Source organism: Parasteatoda tepidariorum, chromosome 10 (genome assembly GCF_043381705.1).
Source record: "Parasteatoda tepidariorum isolate YZ-2023 chromosome 10, CAS_Ptep_4.0, whole genome shotgun sequence".
Taxonomy (NCBI): domain Eukaryota; kingdom Metazoa; phylum Arthropoda; class Arachnida; order Araneae; family Theridiidae; genus Parasteatoda; species Parasteatoda tepidariorum.
This window is the reverse complement of record NC_092213.1, coordinates 48,285,443-48,306,848: the sequence shown is the minus strand read 5'-3', so window position 1 is coordinate 48,306,848 and position 21,406 is coordinate 48,285,443. Positions and strand designations below refer to the sequence as shown.

The window sequence follows — 21,406 nt, the reverse complement described above, 5'->3', positions numbered from 1 at the left end:
GAGGACTTTTTGATGGAACTAACTCGCATTTATGGTACACGGAGAGAAAAAACCCCCACGGAAACCACACATTGTTAGTCTGACGGTAAAAAGACTCCAACCCATGATCCGTCTGCCATTGAGAATAATTTACGTCAGCACTGTGGTTGGTCGGAACTTATATCGACCAGTCACGGCTGGTATTCGAACTCGAGTCATCTCATTGGGAGGCGAGAGCTCTATTCCCTGAGCCATCGCTGCCAGTTTTTATTATTTAACTGAATCTTGGACTCCATTTACACAGCTGTTTATAGGCCGGTTTCCATTAATTACACAAACGCCACTGTTTGAAAACGGTTTTGATTGCTGGAGTGAATGCCAGCCACCATTAACGCAGGAGAATTCTTTCCCACAATACATATTTCCAATGCAATTCCATACTGGTTCGTACAACTTTTCAACTTATGTAAGCTTGCTTATGAAAATTTGTTTCGAAGTGCTCTTGACTTTCCTTCCATTGCTTAAAAAATTCGAAAAAATATTTCAGAACAGAATAGTGACGGAACAAAATGAGGCGAAGGGAAAACTAAAACACAGCCGACCCAATTTTGGGTTTACGACTACCAATGTTCAACTCCGTAGCCTTGTAATTTTGAACCAATCCAGAAGACAAGAAAGCTGGATCAGTACCCCCCCAGAGGTATTGATTTGTTATGGGAACATGGAGCACTTTGCGGCTCAACAGATTAAACGTGCATCAGTTCCCATTTACAACAGGGAGAGTTTTCGGCATTCGGGAATCGAACATGGGCCCAGGCACTGGGCACTCTTATGATAAGTTTAAACTTCGATATGATAAGTTTAAACTTCGTTATGATAAGTTTAAACTTCGTGGTTGGTAGGGCACTGGGCCCTCTTGTACATGGGCCCAGTGCCCTACCAACCACGATATCTCGACCCCCATACATAGAGTTATTAGCAGAAACGCATTTGGGAAATTGGAGAAAACGAAATAATTTTCATGGAACAAGAAATAATTGGCGCCTTCTCTTATAGCGTTTCTTTACTTTCTAAGCAGTTTTCTTATGCAGCAAATTTTAATGCTTCGGTTCAAGAAGCACAAACTGTTTTAATATTTGACGCTTAGAACAACCATCAAAAGAATTGAGACCAATCTAAAGTATTTAACAATGAAAATATAAACTATAAATAACTAAAATTTGACCAGAGAAAACGTCAACAATAAACAATGATGATTCGAGTTGAGAAAGAATGATAAACAATGATGATTCGATGAATAAGTTGAATCAATGCTAGTGCATCTGTCAGCCTCTGGAATCATGGAAAAGAAGGATAGTTAAGAGTCGAATCATGTAAATGAGTTTTTAATTGATAAATGTTTTTTTTTATCAAAGTGATTAGAATCCTCCAAGACTCAGTCAGTTTTTAAAACCACGTTTTAAACAGGTTTTTTTGAGCGAATGTTATATCACGTAATATCCCATAGAGTAAAATGGATTGATGTAGATTGAAAAAAGAGTTCATAGAATGTGAGACGATCGGTTGTATTGTACTAAACTTAAAAAGATATTACAAACTTAGGAACAGGGAACTCACACATTTATATACACACTGTTGGCCATTAAAATTGCTACGCCAGGAAGGAATGAAAATAACAGAATGATATTTATTGGACAAATACATTTTAGTTGGAAGAACAAGTGATTAAATTTTCAGGATATTTGGAAGTATAGATCCTGGGGAATCAGTAATCAGAGCTAGCAATAACAGCAGTTATTCTCCTGGGCATCGAGTTGAACAGAGATTGGATTGCATGGACGAGTGAAGCATTCCATTCAGCTTCAACATTATACCGCAATTATCGATCGTAGTGACTGACGTGTGGTCACATGCCTGTCATTCGGCAACCATTAACCAGACGTTTTCAGTTGATGAGAGATCGTTTTCAGTGCTCCCCAGGGCAACAGGCGAACATGTTCTGTGTCAAGGAAGATCAGAACAATGTGGGTAATATGCGGTCGTGCATTGTCCTGCTGAAACGTGGCGTTATGGGGGCCTCGAAGATAAGACAGGGGAACTGGCCCTAACACATCAGAAATGCAACAGCTGTTGTTCAAAGTGCCGACAATACGAACAAAAGGTGATCGAGACGTGTATCCAATGGCCCCCCATAATATTATTCCAGGTGATGGGCCAGTATGACGATGTAAAATGCAAGCTGCCAATGGGCGTTCTCCACGATGTCGCCAAACACGGATGCGGCCATCATGATGCTATATACAGAACCTGAATTCGTCTGAAAAGACGACGTCATGCCATTCTTGAGAAACACCATTGGAGGTGAAACTGTCTGTGATGCAGCGTCAAGAGTAGCCGAAGCCAGGGTCGCCGTGCTGACAGTCCATGCTGCTGCCAACGCTGTCGAACTGTTCGTGCAGACACTTGGTGTCTTGCAAATGACCCCATTTGTTGACTCAGGGTTCGTGACGTAACTGTACGATCCCTTAAGACCATGTGGATAAGTCTGTCTTCTCTGCTGTTAGTGATAGGGGGCCTCTGAGATCCTGCACGGCGTTCCATATGACCGTCATGAACCCATCGATTCCATATTCTGCTAACACAAATGGGATCTCGACCAACGCTAGCAGCAATACTTCGGTATGATAAACCACAATCCCGGTAGGCCCCAATTCGACCTCGATCAAACTCTGACACGTGCTGGTAGGCATTTCTCCTTCTTACACAATTTCTCTTCTTCCTTTTTTACCCAAGAACAATGCTCAAATTCAATTTCTGTATGAGAAACTAAACTAACTGTCAAATCCCTTCTTTTAAACACATTGAACGTGTCGCTACCGCCGCCCGCTTATATATATCAAATATGAACATTAGTATTCGTAAGCCCAAAAATTGGGACGACTGTTCAATGATAGTTGCAAAATCACCAACTTCGGTCATTCACAACATATACATAGGGTAAATTTAGGTTAAATGGCTATAGAACAGAGAAGGCCAGATGGCAAGGAGACTCTAAACCATGATCCGTCTACCACTGAGAATATTTTGACTTCAGCACTGTGGTTGGAGTGGTTGGAATTCGTATCGACCAGGCATCACTGGGATTCGAACCCGGTTCACCTTATGGGAAGGCGAATGCTCTATTACCTGAGCCACCACGGTTCTTTTAGAAGTATTNGAATTACGGTTATATGGACTAAGTAATATTAAACTTCTGTAGTCTTCATATCTTCATATCATGTGGTAGATAATAGTGTTTATTATTTCTGCATACCTTCATTCTGACACAGATTAATAAAAATTAGACAAAAAATTCAAAAACAAAATTCCAGACGAAATTAAAGACAAAAATTCCGTGTGTAACTTAAAATTTGCAAAGTTAAAAAAGCTGGAATACGAAATGTTGCGTTAAGGAATTACAATTCTCTTATTTTTAACAATTTTGGTAAAACTATTTGTTGTACATGAAATTTGCAGATCAAATTTTCATATCATATGGCTTTTTAATAATTATGGATACTTAGATAGTAATTAACAGGAATTTTCAGAACAATTTATTATTTTATTTGAAATATTGCTTCGAATGTTACGATTCAGATATGCTCGAATTCAGCAACCCAAAAGTTGAAATAGGAATAGAAAACGAAAAATAAGTTTGAGTATAGAACATTTTGGAGCTAAGATTTTTTGTTGTTGAGAGGAGCGATGATATTCCTAATTTGTGTTTTATTTTTTCAAAATGTACAGCAATTCTAAATTAAATACCTTACTTGCTCTTTTAAGTAATTATTTTTGTTTTAAAATGAAAACAATGATGAGAAAAAAAATCCTAATGGAGCATTTAGTGCTGTCTTGAACTTTTAGTTTTTACCTTTTTTTCCTTTTACTATGCGAAGAACAAAGTTTTAAGTTAACTGCAAAATATTGTAAGTTAATTATTAATTTTATTACCTATAAAAATCGTTTTCTTTTATCCTTTCTATGATTCCTTATACCAAGCAATTATTTTTATGCTAGGTGGTTTTTTTTATGGAGCTAGGAACGCCAAAATTTTATTCTAGTGTGCTATTTTGTCTTTCTTTATTGCTATGAGCCAATGAGGACATAAGAATACAGTAGAACACATTGAAAGACACAGATTTTTATTTGGTACAATTCTGGCATAAGTTCAGATAATGTAAAGTATAAATAATAAACATTTAATAGACTGGATTCTTTTGAAAACAGGCTTAGCAATTTTGCTTTACCAAGAATAAGATTTAAAAGAGTTTAATCTTTAAAGAGAGAAAGTAATAAGTGCAAGCTTCTTTCCGCTTAATATTTTAGCCAATTTTTCCTCCGATTCTTTCAAAACGTTTTTTTTTCGAACGCGTTGATAATTTATTCATTTTTTGTATGATTCATATCATATTTTTACCAATAGTATATCTTAGTATAACTAAGAGTTGAAATGACAATATTTTTTAACTTAACCCGAAATTATGTTTCGCAGAAGGAAATTAAAAGTTTTCTTTGCTTGAAATTTTACTTAAAATGCCGTGAAACGGCGGGAAATATGATCTTTTTTTTAAAAATCTAGTATGTCGATTTATAAAATTTAAACCAAACATAAAAAACAATTTAAACTGAACTTAAATAAAAAAAACAACAACATTTATGACTTTCTGGTTGAAATCTGTCAATCTTGTTTTTGATCTGTTACAGCTGCTTGTTTTATCATCCATTTAAATAGCACGAGAAGAGAATAATAATTGTAGTAAAGGTAACATAAAAGACTATACTGAAAGTAACACAAAGGAAAATTAAAAACTTCTTTTGTACAGTAAGTCAAAATAATAGTTTTACATTGTTTGAAAACAATGCAATGGTTAAAGAAATATTACAAAAGATTGAACAATTCTTAGGGAATCTTAAAATAAGTAAAATTAAAAATTTCAAAATGGAACATTTAGAGCAATCTTGAACTTGTAGGTGTTCTTTTACTATTTTTTTCTTTTATTATGACTCGCGGGGAAAAACAATATTTTAAACAGGTTTTATGTGGGAAAATATAATTTTACAAGAAGCACTTCCTTCATTAACTTTACAGAAAATTAAATGGTCGAAGTTTAATAGTTAAGAACGTACATTGATAGTGCCCAAATCAATAAAATCTTTTTACTATCTATTCATAATTCATTAAAAATGATAGCAAAAATGAATTTGTACAAATGAATGTTTAAAAAAATGGTTATTTCATATACACGGTAAAAAAATTTGGTCAAATTACCGTACTGTATGGTAATGAGAATTTTGGTAAAAAAAACCCATAATTCTTTGTCTGAAAACTGTAATACCCCATTTAAGCCATTTATTTAGCAATTTTTCTATTCATATGATAACAGTTTCCTGAAAATTCTGTTTTTCAAAATTATTGTCTATTTACCTCATATTTAGTAAAAGATAAGAAAATGAAAAGTCAATTTTACCGAATTCTTTTTTTTTTTTACCATCCAGAAAAAATTATCGAATTTTAAAACATTTATCAAATTTTATCACATATTATGAAACCAAATTTTATTGGTAATTTTACCAAAATCATTAACTATTCACTTCAGTAAGCATTACCGAGATTAGGGGTTTTCTCATAGAGCCAGAAGCAAAGTAAATTTTACCACCCTTTTTTTCAGCTAAGAAAAATAACAAAACTACGTGTGTGCGGTTTGAACCAGAAAAATAGTTACAGAATGTTTTGAACTCTAAAATGGTTTTGTCACATAATGAGCCTTTAGCAGAATGATTGATGCTTTTAGATGTAAAATAATGTTAAAGAATATGTTCATTTCCAATAATTAATTCATCTTTTTAATTTTACTGAAATACCAAGTGAATTTTCCAAACAAATTCAAATCAGGAAAAAATATTCTTTTTTAAACAAAAATAATTCTTTGAAAGGTTTAAACCACTGATTTTGGCTCACTGAGAGCTGTTAACTAATGTTTTGTGCAATAAAATATTGTAAAATAAAATGCGTTTTCTTTTTCTGTGTAATTATATTAATATAGTTCTGAAAACAATTTTAACAGCCTACAGAGAACTAGAATTCCGGCTGTAACGCTTAAAATCTTTTCAATCTTACTATTCCTGTTGGAAAAAAAATATTTCTTCCTGATTTGACTGATTTCTTCCTGATTTGTTTTAAGAATCGTTATTGATGCTAAATGATCTTTTCCACACGTTTGTTTTTTAATTTGAAACAATAAATTATTGTCTGTTGCGTATAATTGGAAAACTTGTACAAAAAATTATAGTTTTTTGCGCAAAATTGAAATAATTATTACTTTTCAGTTCTTAATTAAGCACGTTTGAAATTGAAGTTTTATTTATATATTTAATATTAAAAATGGCTAATTTTAAAAAAAAATCTATTTCATGTCTATTTTAAATGAATTAAATATTGAACTTCTATAAACATTTCATTAAAAATATAAATTCTATAATATTGTTTTGATATTTCTTGTACTTAATATTCTAATTACTCTTCTTTTTTGCTGTAATAAAGTAGAAAATCTAAAAAAAAGCGTTTTTATTTTTCTCATTTCAGTTGCTGCTTGAATTAATTAAGTTTATTTCGAAAACCGTTCGGTTTTTAATTAAGCATGTTTGGAGTTGAGGTTTTGTTTATATATTTAAAAATTAAAAAAAAACTAGTTTTTTTAAAAAAAATCCATTTGATGTCTCTTTCAAATGAATTAAATATTGAACTTCTATGAACACTTCATTAAAAATATAAATTCAATAATATTGTTTTGATATTTCTTGTACTTAATATTCTAATTATGTTTCTTTTTTGCTGTAATAAAGTAGAAAATTTAAAAAAAAAGCGTTTTTATTTTACTCATTTCAGTTGCTGCTTGAATTAATTAAGTTTATTTCAAAAACCGTTCGGTTTTTAATTAAGCATGTTTGGAGTTGAGGTTTTGTTTATATATTTAAAAATTAAAAAAGACTAGTTTTTAAAAAAAAATCTGTTTGATGTCTCTTTCAAATGAATTAAATATTGAATTTCTATGAACATTTCATTAAAAATATAAATTCGATAATATTGTTTTGATATTTCTTGCACTTAATATTCTAATTATGTTTCTTTTTTGCTGTAATAAAGTAGAAAATTTAAAAAAAAAGCGCTTTTATTTTACTCATTTCAGTTGCTGCTTGAATTAATTAAGTTTGTTTCAAAAACCGTGTAAAATATTTAATTACTGAAAGGAATATTAGTGTAAAACAATGTGTACTTGCTACAGAAGTTAGATAAATATTCAATTATTTATTTCTGCGTAACTTAAGNGAGCGCGTTAAAGCTGAGAAAATTGTGTTTTATTAAAGAAAAACTGTAAGCGAAATTAACATTTTTAAATATATAAACTATTGAAATCTGCGATGAAAAAGCAACTATCTTTTTTGCTACAATTTCATTGTTGCATTTTGCTTCAAAATTTTTTTTAATGTATCGAATTTCATTTCATTCCTTTTTAATACACAAATAATAAAAAGTGAATGTTTAAATTTTTTGATTCGGAAGATTATATTAATTAGAACAAAGACGCGTGTTTTTGATAATAGTTATTGGTGCTAAACGCACACATTCGATAAAATGTTAAAAAAAATTTTTTTACACTGATATGTATTAAGCTTTAATTTTTTTATAGATTATAAGGGGAGACGATGCAAGTTGAACCTAGAGGCACGGTTGTTGTATCCTATGAAATATTTTGTTTTTTGTTTTTCCTTTTAATAAGTATATATATATATATATATATATACATAAATTTTTGAGAGGCTTGATTCACATTTAAAATGAAATAGAGAAAATTAAGGCAGATTTTATTACTTACCTGTAATTATACCGGCAATTACTTCTCAATGATTATTTTCTTGGGTATGCTTTATTACGTTTCTACCACGTTGGTTTGCTCTTTTGCAGAATTATTGAACATAAAAAAGCAGAAAAGAAAACTGTGATAAATCTTCGATATCAGTTAACTTCGTCTGAATGCTTCCGTTTTCACGGTTTCTATTTCAACTGTTGATTCTCGTTAAGATTTCGCAAATAGTTAATATCATGCAAGTCATGTGTAAAAACGCTCAGAATACCAATTTGAGCGTCTGTAATAATTTTATGTGACGTCGATATTCAGTTTAGTCAAATGGTGCTGCATCGTAACATCTGCTTTGCGCCGTCTGATTACACATTTTCATCCCTTCATCCTTGATCCTTATGAGTCGATTCAATTGTGAAAGTGTTCTTCAAGAACTTCTCACCAAGTACACGAATAATTGGTGCTATCAAAAGTGGTCGTGAATACCTTTGCATTGTTCGAATTCGAAGCAGGTGTTATTTACATTTTATGTATTTTCCTTTAGAAACAGGAGAATTTTTACGAGAATTTAATTCTATTCGTTATTTTAGAAGAGAGTTAGAACAACCTTTTTGGAAAGAGAATTAGAAGGAAGCTGATATTAAATTCGTTCAACTGTGAATAAATTAAACTAGGGTATAAAAATATTTTTGTCAAGAAAGGCGAGACTTGGACAAAAAAACAAAGGGTTGAAAATTTCAGTTTTAGTTTTGTTTTTGTTCATTTACTACATGGTCGATATTTTTTAGGTCATGCTACATTGGGCTTATTTTTATAAAACTTATTTATTTTCTATACATCTTAAAAGTTAAAGATATTAAAAATACACGAACAAAAAAATTCTGGTGAAATTTCCGTACTCTATTGTCATGACATTTCTAAAAAAAAAAAGATAATTCTGGAAATAAAAAGTAAAATATACGGTATTTAAAAAATTCATTTGGTAATTTTCCCTTTTTTATGGTAACGGCTTACAGGAAATACTGGTTTTCAAGGTTATAATTCCTATTACCACACATTTAGTAAATATAAAACTGAAAAGTAAATTTAACCGAATAAATGGCTATGCTCTAATGTATCATGATTAAATGATCAAATTTTACCACATTTACCAAATTTTATCACATATTATAAAATCATAGTTTATTGCTAATTTTGATAAAATCATTACCAAAGCACTTTACTTGCAAAATTACTTAGAGGTGTTCCCATAGAGCCAGATAACAAACTTAAGTTTTATCACATTCAGATAATTTTTACCACACTTTCTTTCTCAGAGTTCTTGCTGAGCAAAGTCAGAAAATAGAAGAGGTTTCGATGAAACCACGTTCAACTTAGAATTAATATAGTTTAAAATATGCTAGGCGATGCTGGAGTAGCACTCATGTGTGTGCAATGTGAGTCATCAAAGTGTTAGTGCATGTGTGAGTCAATTAGACAGTTAAAGCAAAACAATTAAAGTTGCTGGCTGGCATAGGGAGCAAAAACGAGAAATATAACGCAATAATTACTTATTATCGGAAGTGTTATAGCATATGTGGGTCAATTAGACAGTTAAAGCGAGATAATTAAAGTTGCTGACTGGCACAGGGAGCAAAAAAGAGATATACAACGCCATAATTACTTATTATCGGAAGTGTTACAGCATATGTGGGTCAAGTAGACAGTTAAAGTAAGACAATTAAAGTTTCTGGCTGGCATAGGGAGCAAAAGAGAGATATACAACGTCATAATTACTTACAATCGGAAGTGTTACAGTATATGTGGGTCAAATAGACAGTAAAGGCCTGGTTTCTAGGACAGGACGCCGTCAGCTGGAAATCAGCGCTAACCTCTGATTGGTCCATTTGCGAGTTTGANAGATATACAACGCCATAATTACTTATTATCGGAAGTGTTACAGTATATGTGGGTCAAATAAACAGTTAAAGTAAGACAATTGAAGCTTTTGGCTTGCATAGGGAGCAAAAAAAGAGATATACAATGCCATAATTACTTATTATCGGGAGTGTTACAGCATATGTGGGTCAAGTAGATAGTTAAAGTAAGACAATTAAAGCTTCTGGCTTGCATAGGGAGCAAAAAAGAGATATACAACGCCATAATTACTTAGGTCAAATAGACAGTTAAAGTAAGACAATTGAAGCTTCTGGCTTGCATAGGGAGCAGAAAAAGAGATATACAACGCCATAATTACTTATTATCGGAAGTGTTACAGCATGTGGGTCAAGTAGACAGTTAAAGTAAGACAATTGAAGCTTCTGGCTTGCATAGGGAGCAAAAAAAGAGATATACAACGCCATAATTACTTATTATCGGAAGTGTTACAGCATATGTGGGTCAAGTAGACAGTTAAAGTAAGACAATTGAAGCTTCTGGCTTGCATAGGGAGCAAAAAAGAGATATACAACGCCATAATTACTTATTATCGGAAGTGTTACAGCATATGTGGGTCAAGTAGACAGTTAAAGTAAGACAATTAAAGNCTTTTTTATCAAAGAATATCGTAAATAAATTATATTTACTACATCGTAAAATGTCGTATCGCTAACGTTACTTACTTTGCATCGAATGTCGAATCCAAAATTGTACTTAATTTGCATAGAATGACGAATTCAAAATTATACTTATTTTGATGTACAGAATTGTAACAGCAAATTCACTGTACGATATTATAGGAAAAAATTCGTAATATATTTCTTGAAATTCATATTTGATTATAACCAATCATTATGATATTCATAGTTTTGTATCTAATGTGCATATGAGTGAGCAAACCATTAGGGATCGATCGAATTTGCCAAAATTCGACGGGAAAAACCACTGCAGCATTTTCTAAAAAACAAAAGATATATATAGGGGAGAGTCGGGTAGCCCCGCCCACTTACGGAGTATTCCTTATATTTCTGTATAATATTGAGTAATAATCAATATTTTTGCATGTTTCTATTATTTTATCATCTAATTAAATAATGCAAAAAGAATGAACCAAAAAGAATAGTTTAACTTAAAAAAATAGTAATTTAAAAAAACTTGTTTTTCAGCTCTTTTCAAAATGTGTCGGGTAGCCCCGCCAAGTTACAAAAATTAGGTTTTTTGACTGTTTTTTCAAGTGTAAATGAAAATGACCAATGCATTGACAATAGATAAACCTCATTTATCATTTTTATCACAAAATTATTTTATTTATTGCATATTTATATACTTTTTGTGAATTCTATCACTTAATAACAATCATTTAATAACAGCAATATTTGTTGTTAAAAATTCATATAACATTCAAATTTGAAGCAATAAAATAATAATCTTTGCAACCGTACATTTATCGACGAAATAAAATTGGGGGGTGATACCCGACATTCATGTGAGCGGGGCTACCAGAAATCCAATTTTTTTGCAAATTTGTAATTTCTCGAACAATTTTTTACATACAAACTTCTTTCTTTGTGCAAATTAAACTTAAGACTACATACTTTAATGATGTATGTATAGAAAAAATTATTTTTTTAAAATTAAAATGAAGTTTAATCGAAACATTCAACCAATTTTTCCTAATTTCACGACTGCTGTATTCAACATATTTTCAAAACTATTGTTTACCATGTTACCAGCTGCATAAATACTTGAAACTTTGAAAATAATCTTTTTTTAATATAACAATTAATGTTCAATGGCCCATTGACTTGAAAAAATATTCTATACATATGAAATTGACAGTGGGCGGGGGTACCCGCTGGGCGGGGCTACCCGACTCTCCCCTACAACGCCATAATTACTTACTATCGGAAGTGTTACAGCATATGTGGGTCAAATAGACAGTTAAAGTAAGACAATTGAAGCTTCTGGCTTGCATAGGGAGCAAAAAAGAGATAAACAATGCCATAATTACTTATTATCGGAAGTGTTACAGCATATGTGGGTCAAGTAGACAGTTAAAGTAAGACAATTGAAGCTTCTGGCTTGCATATGGAGCAAAAAAGAGATATACAACGCCATAATTACTTATTAACGGAAGTCTTAAAGCATATGTGGGTCAAGTAGACAGTTAAAGCAAGACAATTAAAGTTTCTGGCTGGCGTAGGGAGCAAAAAAGAGATATACAACGCCATAAATACTTATTATCGGAAGTGTTGCAGCATATGTGGGTCAAGCAGACAGTTAAAGCAAGACAGTTAAAGTTGGCATAGGGAGCAAAAAAGAGAACTACAACGCCATAATAACTTATTATCTAATAATCGGACTGTCTGAAGATGCAATAAAAATAATTTCAAAGGATTAAATATGCTAAAATATTTGTGAAGATGCTGCTTTATGTTACGAAATCACGCACAAAAACGCACTTTCTCAGAATAAGCACACATTTTTCTGTATTGATTCTTGACTATCAAAATACGGAAGGTAACTACAATCTGAAAAATGTGGTTTAAGCAGAAAAAAGGCTAAAAGCTTTGACTCTTGTCAATTTTACTTTCTTTCCAGCTTATATATGCTGGAAAGAAAGTAAATACAATAGCTTAAAAATGTCACATTTTTAAATTTCATATCCTAAATCTGTTTGCTCTAACACTAGATTTCGTCTGATAAAATTATAGTAAAAATTTTATATAATTTAAAATTCAAAAATTCTCTTATAAAGTAATATTTAAAGATAGGAAGTAATTTTAAAATTAATTTTCTTTTTACATAAAATTAAATAAATAGGAGAAAAGAGTTTTATAATTGTATGGAAAAATTGCATGATTTTTCTCAAATAGTTCCAGAGATTAACGCAGATTGCGATCAAACTTCTTTCAGAGAAAGATAGTAACTACCTGATCTTGTGACTTAATATGCCGCCTGCACAAATATTTTGTCATTGAGGTTTGCTCACGATTAGAACTCAGCATGTGAAAATCTGATCAAATGGAAGTGCTTTGTCATTCTTTTTGAGCCTAAAACGCGATGTTTCCAAAAAAACATTCTTAAGGAATTATGTATGTGTTATAGAATTGTTCAGGCGATAGAACTCAAATATGGAATTTACTTGGAAAATTGGTGGAATTTTTTTTGTATATTTATGTATTTTTGGGATGCTAAACACGAATTCGCACTTTGTGACAAATTTTTTTTTATTTATGGAAAATAAATTTATTCATAGGAGAAATGAAAAAGACTTGTTTGTTGATTAATTTTTTTGTAGACAAAGTATATATATATCACTAATTATTGGTATCAAGGAATATACAAAAAATATGTATCAAGTTTATATTTCAAGGAATTACGAACATGAGAAATATAATCATAACAGAAATTCAAAGATCTATCATAAAGCTAAAAATTTTTTATCCCCTAAGGTGTGTATTCTTTCGAACTACCATAATTTTCCTTAAAACTCTTTTGAAACAATAGTTTTAAGTGTCTTCTCCATTTTGATTCTTTAGTTTTTCATTCATTTATTTTTTATTCCCTGTGGAATAACATTCTCTTGAGTTAATAACAATTTAAATGCTCTCTTTGGATTTAACACTATCCTCTCTCCATTCTCGGAAATCTAAATATATAAAAAGCGATTTTACAGAAATTAAAAAAAAAAAATTGATAATCTTATTGAAAAGATTCTATAACCTGAGGTTTCTAACTAGAAAATAAGATATTCCCCCTATAACTAAAATTTTAGGGACTCTTCATTGCTCTATATTGTGAAGTTAATTTAGTAGATAATAAATTTATAATCTTTTACTAATACCATATATTTGTTGTTCTTACTCTTCTCCATATTTTTTCTCTTTTTTTTTGTAAGAAATGAAGAAGGGAGAGAGAGAAAGGGGTGTAATCAATTTAATATATTTCTATTGACCATTGATTCCTAATTCAATGAATGATAGAGCAGGGATAAAAATTGCTTTATAAAGTGATAGAGCCATCGATTATTGAATCTTTACTCAAGAAATATGCAATATTGTGGGAGGCGGAGTTATCGACTATACCAACCTTCATCTATCAAAAGGTACCTCATGATTGAATCAAGTTAGCATGTCTTATATACCAGTGAATTGATGTTTAATATTTGTAGTGGTAGTTACGCCACAATACTCCCCCACCAGAATTTTATCAGGGATAGAATTAGATGGACGGATACCTCTAGTTGCCGTACTTGTGAAAGACCGGGAGAGCTGCAATTTAGATCACCGGAATTTTGAGTGCTGAATGTGAGAGGTGTGTTAACTTCACAGTCGTAGTCGCTCTTGTGTTGCCATTAGTAGGCTAGTGTATCCAGGCAGCCGTTGTGTTTAATCGAGGCGAGACTGAGTAGCAACAGCGTGAGGAGGATTGTATATTGTTGCAGTCACAAGTAGCAAGTCAACTGTTTAATGTGGACCATCCAACGAAGTAGGCGTTACCAGTTTGAAGTGGGCGCTACTGCATGTTCAAATCACAACCGGAGGTCACCAATGCGGGAGGCGGAGTTATCGACCATGCCAACCTTCATCTATCAAAAGGTAGCTCATGATTGAATCAAGTTAGCATGTCTTATATACCAGTGAATTGATGTTCAATATTCGTAGTGGTAGTTACACCACAATATCATTATTCAAGGAAGACTTCAGGTGTGCTCCTTATTTTTCTTACATGATGTAAAATTCTGTACATTGTATATTTCTGTATAATGATTTATCACTGAATGTCCGTGAGAACTTAGCAGAGTGCAATACTCAGATATTTTTTTACGAAATCAATTAAAAGCGCCTCCGTAGGTTCCAGGCTGAAGAGTCGATCTAAATATAAACTCTGTTAGAAGTTATTGATGTATTTAGAATTCTAAGAAACTGTATTTAAAATTTAGAAAATTAGTCAAAAACGCCTCTCTAGGTTCCAGCCTGAAGAGCAGACCCAAACAATCCAAACTTAATTGAAGTAACTGATGCCTTTAGAATTCTAAAATAATGCCTTTAAAATTCGGAAAATTAGCCAAAAGCGCCTCTCTAAGTTACAACCTGAAGAACAGACCCAAACAATCCAAACTAAATTGAAGTAATTGATGCCTTTAGAATTCTTAAATAATGTCTTTAAAATTTGGAAAATTAGCCAAAAGCGCCTCTCTAAGTTACAGCCTGAATAGCCGACCAAAACAGTTCAAACTTAGTAGAAATAATTGATGTCTTTAGAATTCTAAAATAACGTCTTTAAAATTTAGAAAATTTGCCAAAAACGCCTCTCTAAGTTATAACCTGAAGAGCAGAACAAAACAGTTCAAACTTAGTAGAAGTAATTGATGTCTTCAGAATTCTAAATAATGTCTTTAAAATTTGGAAAATTAGTCAAAAACGCCTTTCTAAGTTTCTGCTTTAAGAGTTGACCAAAAAAAAAGAAAAAAAAGAAGGTTTAAACTATGTTGAAGTCATTGATGTCTTTAGTATTCCAAATGTTACAAGAGATGATGATCAGAGATTATTATGTCAAATTTTTCAATTTTTCTGGATATTAAACCCTGGCATATTAAATGGTGCTATACGAGGGTTGCTATTTATATTTCTGGCCTAATAATGAAAAAACAAATATGTAGGATCGAAATTGGTTTTATTGTTTTTCAAAATATTCTCCATGATGATCAATACACTTTTGCATGCGTTTGAACCAATTTTCAAAGCACTTTTTCCAGTCCGATTGAGGTAACTCCAAAACATGCGTTTTGAATGCATCAACCGCTTCTTCGGGGGTCGAAAATCGTTGTCCACGTAATTTATTTTTGATGTGTGGGAATAAGAAGAAGTCATTGGGTGCCAAATCAGGGCTGTACGGCGGATGACCCATCAGTTCGATCTTTCGCTCCGTCAGAAATGCCTTTGTTTGAGTCGATGTGTGAGAGCTCGCATTGTCATGATGAAGAATGATTCGCCTGTTCTTCTGCTTTTTTCGAATTTCTCCGATGACTTCTGGCAAACAAATGGTCGTGTACCATTCAGAATTGACCGTCCTGCGTTGCTCTAACGCCACTGTTGCCACATGACCGTTAATGCCGAAGAAACAGGCAATCATTTGTTTCGATGTGCTTCTTCCTCGAACAACTTTTGTTGGTTTTGCCTCGTCTTGGAAGACCCATACAGTTGATTGCTGTTTTGTTTCCGGCTCATATGCATAGATCCATGATTCGTCACCTGTGTAGATGTTATACACAGCCTTTGATGTACCTTGAACGTATTTTTCCAACATTTCCTTGCACCAATCGACACGAGCCTTTTTTTGAGCGTTTGTCAGATTATGCGGGATCCAACGCGAACAAATTTTTTTTACGCTCAAATGTTCATGCAATATTTTATTGATGCTAGTCATACTAATGTCCAAAGACGCCTCTATCTCACGGTATGTCACATGACGATCTTGCTTTATCAGTTCACGCACAGCATCGATCTTTTCTGGCACAACAACGGATTTTGGACGACCTGCACGGGATTCGTCCTGGATCGAACATCGACCACGATTAAATTCGTTATACCAATTTTTTACAGTGCTGTAGGATGGCGCTTTATCGCTGAATAAAGAATTAAGTTCATCGAAGCACTCTTGTCTTGACAATCCACGTCGAAAGTTATGAAAAATAATGGCACGAAAATGTTCACGATTCAATTCCATTTTTTTGAAAGAGGAGAACTTTTCAATTTACTGTCAACAACAGCACAAATGAAGCTATAATGGTAAATCGTCTGCTGAATTTATGTTTAAAAATATCAAACTTTCGATTAAAATCGTCTGCGGTCGCCTAGAAACACTTACTGTTGCCAAGGCCAGAAATATAAATAGCAACCCTCGTATTGCTTTGTGAAATAAGCATTTATGAAATAAAGATATAAATGATATGAATAGAGGAACAAAAATTTTTCATCCTTTTCATTAACAGAAAAAACTGCAAAAACACTTTTACAAAGAATTTCAACAAATAACCATTGATTCCTAATTCAATAAATGATAGGGCTGGAGTAAAAATTGCTTTATAAAGTGACAGAGCCATCGATTATTGAATTGCAGAGCAGAATCAGAGTAATGGTTTGTTCATGTAAAATCTGTAACTGTTGGTCTTGAGCGCATAATTACTCATTTTCTTTCACCTCCTCGAGTCTTGCAACTCATTAGGTTTGGTTGTATAAAAGCATGTAACTGTTGCATTACTGGAACACATTGCTCAAAAGTAGGTCTAAATTGTAGTACATAACGTACAGCAAATGGAAGACTTTGGAAAATGATAAAGAAATCGAATTTAATATTACTGAACATTCACTCTAAGAAAATAAACCTGAATATAAAATCACCATAAAGTAAACTTTGCATGTCATTATAAGAAAAAGATTAGCTTCATAATAAGCTTTTTAAACTTTTTTATTATTTCCGTTTTTTTTAAAAAATTTGTCAGATCATTATTTTTGTTTTGAGTAAACTTTTCATTCGCATGAAAATGCTATATTCTAAACTTTATTTATTTAAACCTTTTTCTTTATATATTGCATGAAACAGACCATTATCTCAGTAAGTTACTAAGCATAATTCTTTAAACGAAAATAAAAAGAAAAAATGTGTTTTTTTTTCTTAGTCCATATACGTATCGTGTTGGATTTAATCTAGATGTTAATGGTGCACGGTGCTATGCAATAGTATAAAAACAGCAAAATTAGTTGTCTGTGATTTTTTAATCTCTGTCGCTATGTTTTTTAATAAAAATTGAAGAAAAAGACACCAAAATAAAAATAGAAAGGTCTCTAAAAATAATTTTTGAGTAAGGGAATATGGGGGCTGAGAAAATTTTTTGTTCTTCAGTAGAATGATAGAATTATGGAAAAACTAACAAGTTTGCATAAAAATTGAAAAAGAGAAACTAAAACTTGTCATAGAGAAGAATAATAAAATATTATAGATATTTGGAGAGGTTAGGAGAAAACTCCTTTCAGGGGGACTTCAGGGGAATATATAATTTGAAGAGAAGAAAGAAAAAACACAAACAAGTATCATTCCAAAGTTAAACCTTAGTAAAAATTGGAAAGATACTAAAAATCAAAAATGGTAAAAATCCTAAAAATAATAATTTTAGAGAATATTTAGGAAAAATAATATACAGCGGGGGAAGAGGAGGAATACTATTCTATTAGACCCCTAGGTATGTAACTAAGGCCCAAAAGATAATTTTTATAAAATTTTAAACCGCCTCTACACTGTAAGAAATTTCTGTTTAAATTATTGAATTTATATTTTCTGTGAAACATTTACAGTGAATTTTTACTAAAATTTATTTAATTAGAGTGATTAAATTATTTTACTGTAATAATAACGGTATATCAGATCTTTTGTTTCGTAAACAGGTGCTGCACCTAACGTCTTCCGTAACATATTCAGGTAAAAGAGTACTGATACCCTGAGTGCCGGTGCTTTTTATAGTAATTTAATCCGGATTATTTTACAGTGTATTTTTTTATTGATTTATAAGAGTGTATCATTTCAGTGTTAACGTTAATTTTTTTAAAACTCGCAATTCTTTGGTTATTTTACTGTACGATCACATTGAAGTATCTATGGGTTTTGTAGAAATTTTTTCCAGTTTTCAGACATATAATTAAGAATTTTCTGTCTCAAACAAAAAAAAGTTATGGACAAAAAATTTTTTTTCCCAGAAAATTTTTTGCAGCAAATTTCGAATTCATATTCAGAACCTCTCCCTCTCGAAAAAACATAAATATACAAAAATAGATAAATAAATAAGTAAAATTAAAAAAACAACAAAAAAAGACAAAAAAAAACTCTCACCATTTTTTTCAGTTAAAATCCCCTATCGTCTAACTTTAAATTTCTTTTCTTATTTATTTTTATTCTTTATAATTTATTTTTAAGCACAGACTTAAACAGGATATTATGAGTTTCATTTTATTTTTCTTCATAGTAATATATTTTAGAAGTGCTTCGTCTTCGCTGATTTGTATTGCCAACCGGGAGATTATGATGTCCAAGAAGTGCTAAAAAGAAGTAAAACGTACCCTAAAATGCATTCAAATATGTCTAATAAGAATTGGATCTCTTACAAAAATTCATATAATCAAATTTAAATGTTTATTAAAATATAAGAAAATTCACAAAAGTAAAGATTTGAGTGAACCTAAGCAAGATTTAGAAACGTAATGGTTTAACTTTAAATTTCCTTTCCTGAGAAAAGTTAAAATTTTCAGGTTGATGCACCTTTTTTCAAGTAAATATAATAATATCAACTAGTCTGAAAATGTTTGCGTTCTTCGAACTAACTATTAAGGATATTTCTCAAATTTAGGTTGTCATCGAAAGCTCCCGTACGTAAGATGTGAAGTATTTGCGCATGCGCATATTTTAAATATGCATAGTAGTACCAAACACACGAAAATATCAAACTTACGCAAATGAAAATGAGAGATTTTGCAAAAAACTGTAAGTTAAAAACGTTAAATTAGTGGAATATAATTTTAACTTTGATCACAAAATCAAAACAAACATTTGCAATGGACGTGAACTATTTCTTCAAAGCTGTGACATGTTGAGATTTGGATATGGATACGATTCAAGAGGCTTTGCTCAACTTAAAATTGCTGTTCTGTGAGCAGAAATATTTGGTAGATTATATATTTGGATGAATTTCAGCTATAAAGAATGCAGCATGTTACTTAGATTCGCGGTTGATTAGATTTAAGAAATTTAATTTCCTCATTAGATTCATCATTAATCCTAACTTACAGTATTTGGCGGCAAATTATGGGCAGGTTAGTTCGAACGCTAATGCATTAGTAATTAGCTCATAAATTAGTTCGCATTAGTAATATCACATGATTCATTTTCTAAATTTCGCCACTACAATTGTTCAAATTAACATTCCATGTCTTTATATTTAGTTCAAACGTAAGCTTAAACCGAAATTAACCTCTAACAGCTATGAACACCAAGCTTGTAGCTTTGTCTTTGTAACGTAATACACGGTAACATAAACGTAAGGAAACTTAGCCTCTAAAGTAAATGCGAGCATGCGCAGTTGCGTCAAATCTTGCGCACGAGAGTGTACGGAAGCTGTCGTAAAAGTGCGATATCTCCCTATTAGTTACGAACCTACATTTATAATCACACGTATAAATTATTTACATAACTTTAAATTTATGTTACTTTCAAAAAAAAAAAAAAAATTTCCGTAGCTGAATGTTTGATTAAAAAGGTAAAACTCCAAAAATTGGAACATGAAAATGAGATAATCATTAAATCAATCTTTTCTCTTGAACGGAAAAGGACTAATATATTTAACCATCGTATTCCCTTTTATTTTACTAACTACAATGCTTGATTTGCTCTTTGCAATTGTGAGCACAGCTCAAAAGGCAAACGAACTACTAGATCAAGCATTGGAAGAAACTCGCTTTTCTGCAGATCTTTCTGAAACGTATATACATTTGCGTCATATGGAGAGGAAAACCACAAATGAATTCAGCCTACCACTGAGGAGATTTTTGCAATTTTGAACACTTAGAAAGTAAGCATTTTCCCAGATTACGCACTAGGTCTAACTCGCTTATACAGAGAGCTTTTCTCTCAGATAACCCGATGGCCAGAGACTCAAACTTAACCGCTCGATACTAAGGATATTTTTAGTAGCACTGAGGTCGTTAATAATCAAAAGCAGTACAATAATTAGCTAGACATGTCCGGGATTCTAACCTGGCGCTTAATTTCAGGGATAATAAAATTCTGGTAATACTACTGTATCGCATAGTAATGATATTTCTGGTAGAAAAATTAGTTCTGTTCATAAATACCGAAACATACGGTATTTAACCCTTTCATTTGGTTATTTTTCGTTCACATGGTAATGATTTATCGGAAATTCAGGTTTTCAAAATTATAGTTCCTATTATCACACATTTAGTCAAAAATACTAAACTGAAAGTAAAGTTTACCCCAATAAATGGTTTTTACGCCATGTTCTAAGGTATCATACTAAAATAACCAAGTTTTTCTATAATCCCCAAATTTTAGCACATGCTATTTAACCATGTATTATTGGTCAATTAACAAAATCATTACTAAAGTGCTTTGGTAAAATTTACTGAGCTTTTTGTTGTTCCCTTCGTGTCAGAAATGCGTTAAATTTTACCATATTCTGGTAGTTTTGACCATATTTTTTTCTGAATGTGAGAGGCGAGCTCATTTTCCTTTAAGTGAGGCCCTACCTTTCCCCCCCCCCCCATTTTTTATTGGTTCACTTGTAAACGTCTACTGTATGTGTAGTTTTTCTGCAAAGCATGGCTTCCCTTTTTCCTGAAAAAAATTTAATAGCATTTTTTTTATTTTATTTAATATTTTATAATTATGTTCTTTATATTTTTAGTGAGTTCCTTCCGAATTAAAAATGTATAAAAACCATTAAGAATTGTATAAATGATATTTTATAAAATGCTTGTTCTTAATTAACAAATTTTTTTATAAATTTCGTTGAGTAGCGTATGATTCCATAATATAATAAT

The 21,406-nt window shown here is 31.7% G+C and overlaps 1 protein-coding gene across 2 annotated transcripts in view; it reads right to left on the bottom strand.

Annotated features, from left to right (window-relative positions):
- The window catches only part of LOC107456199 (uncharacterized), a 64,982-nt gene that overhangs the window by 3,975 nt on the left and 39,601 nt on the right, over positions 1 to 21,406 (bottom strand). The window contains exon 1 of one of the 2 annotated variants that reach the window (XM_043049745.2): positions 7,893 to 8,321. The exons of the other annotated variant lie outside the window; for it this stretch is intronic. The gene's annotated coding sequence lies outside the window, so the exon portion shown is untranslated. Of the gene's footprint in view, positions 1 to 7,892; positions 8,322 to 21,406 lie in introns of those variants that run through there. 2 annotated transcript variants of the gene reach the window in all.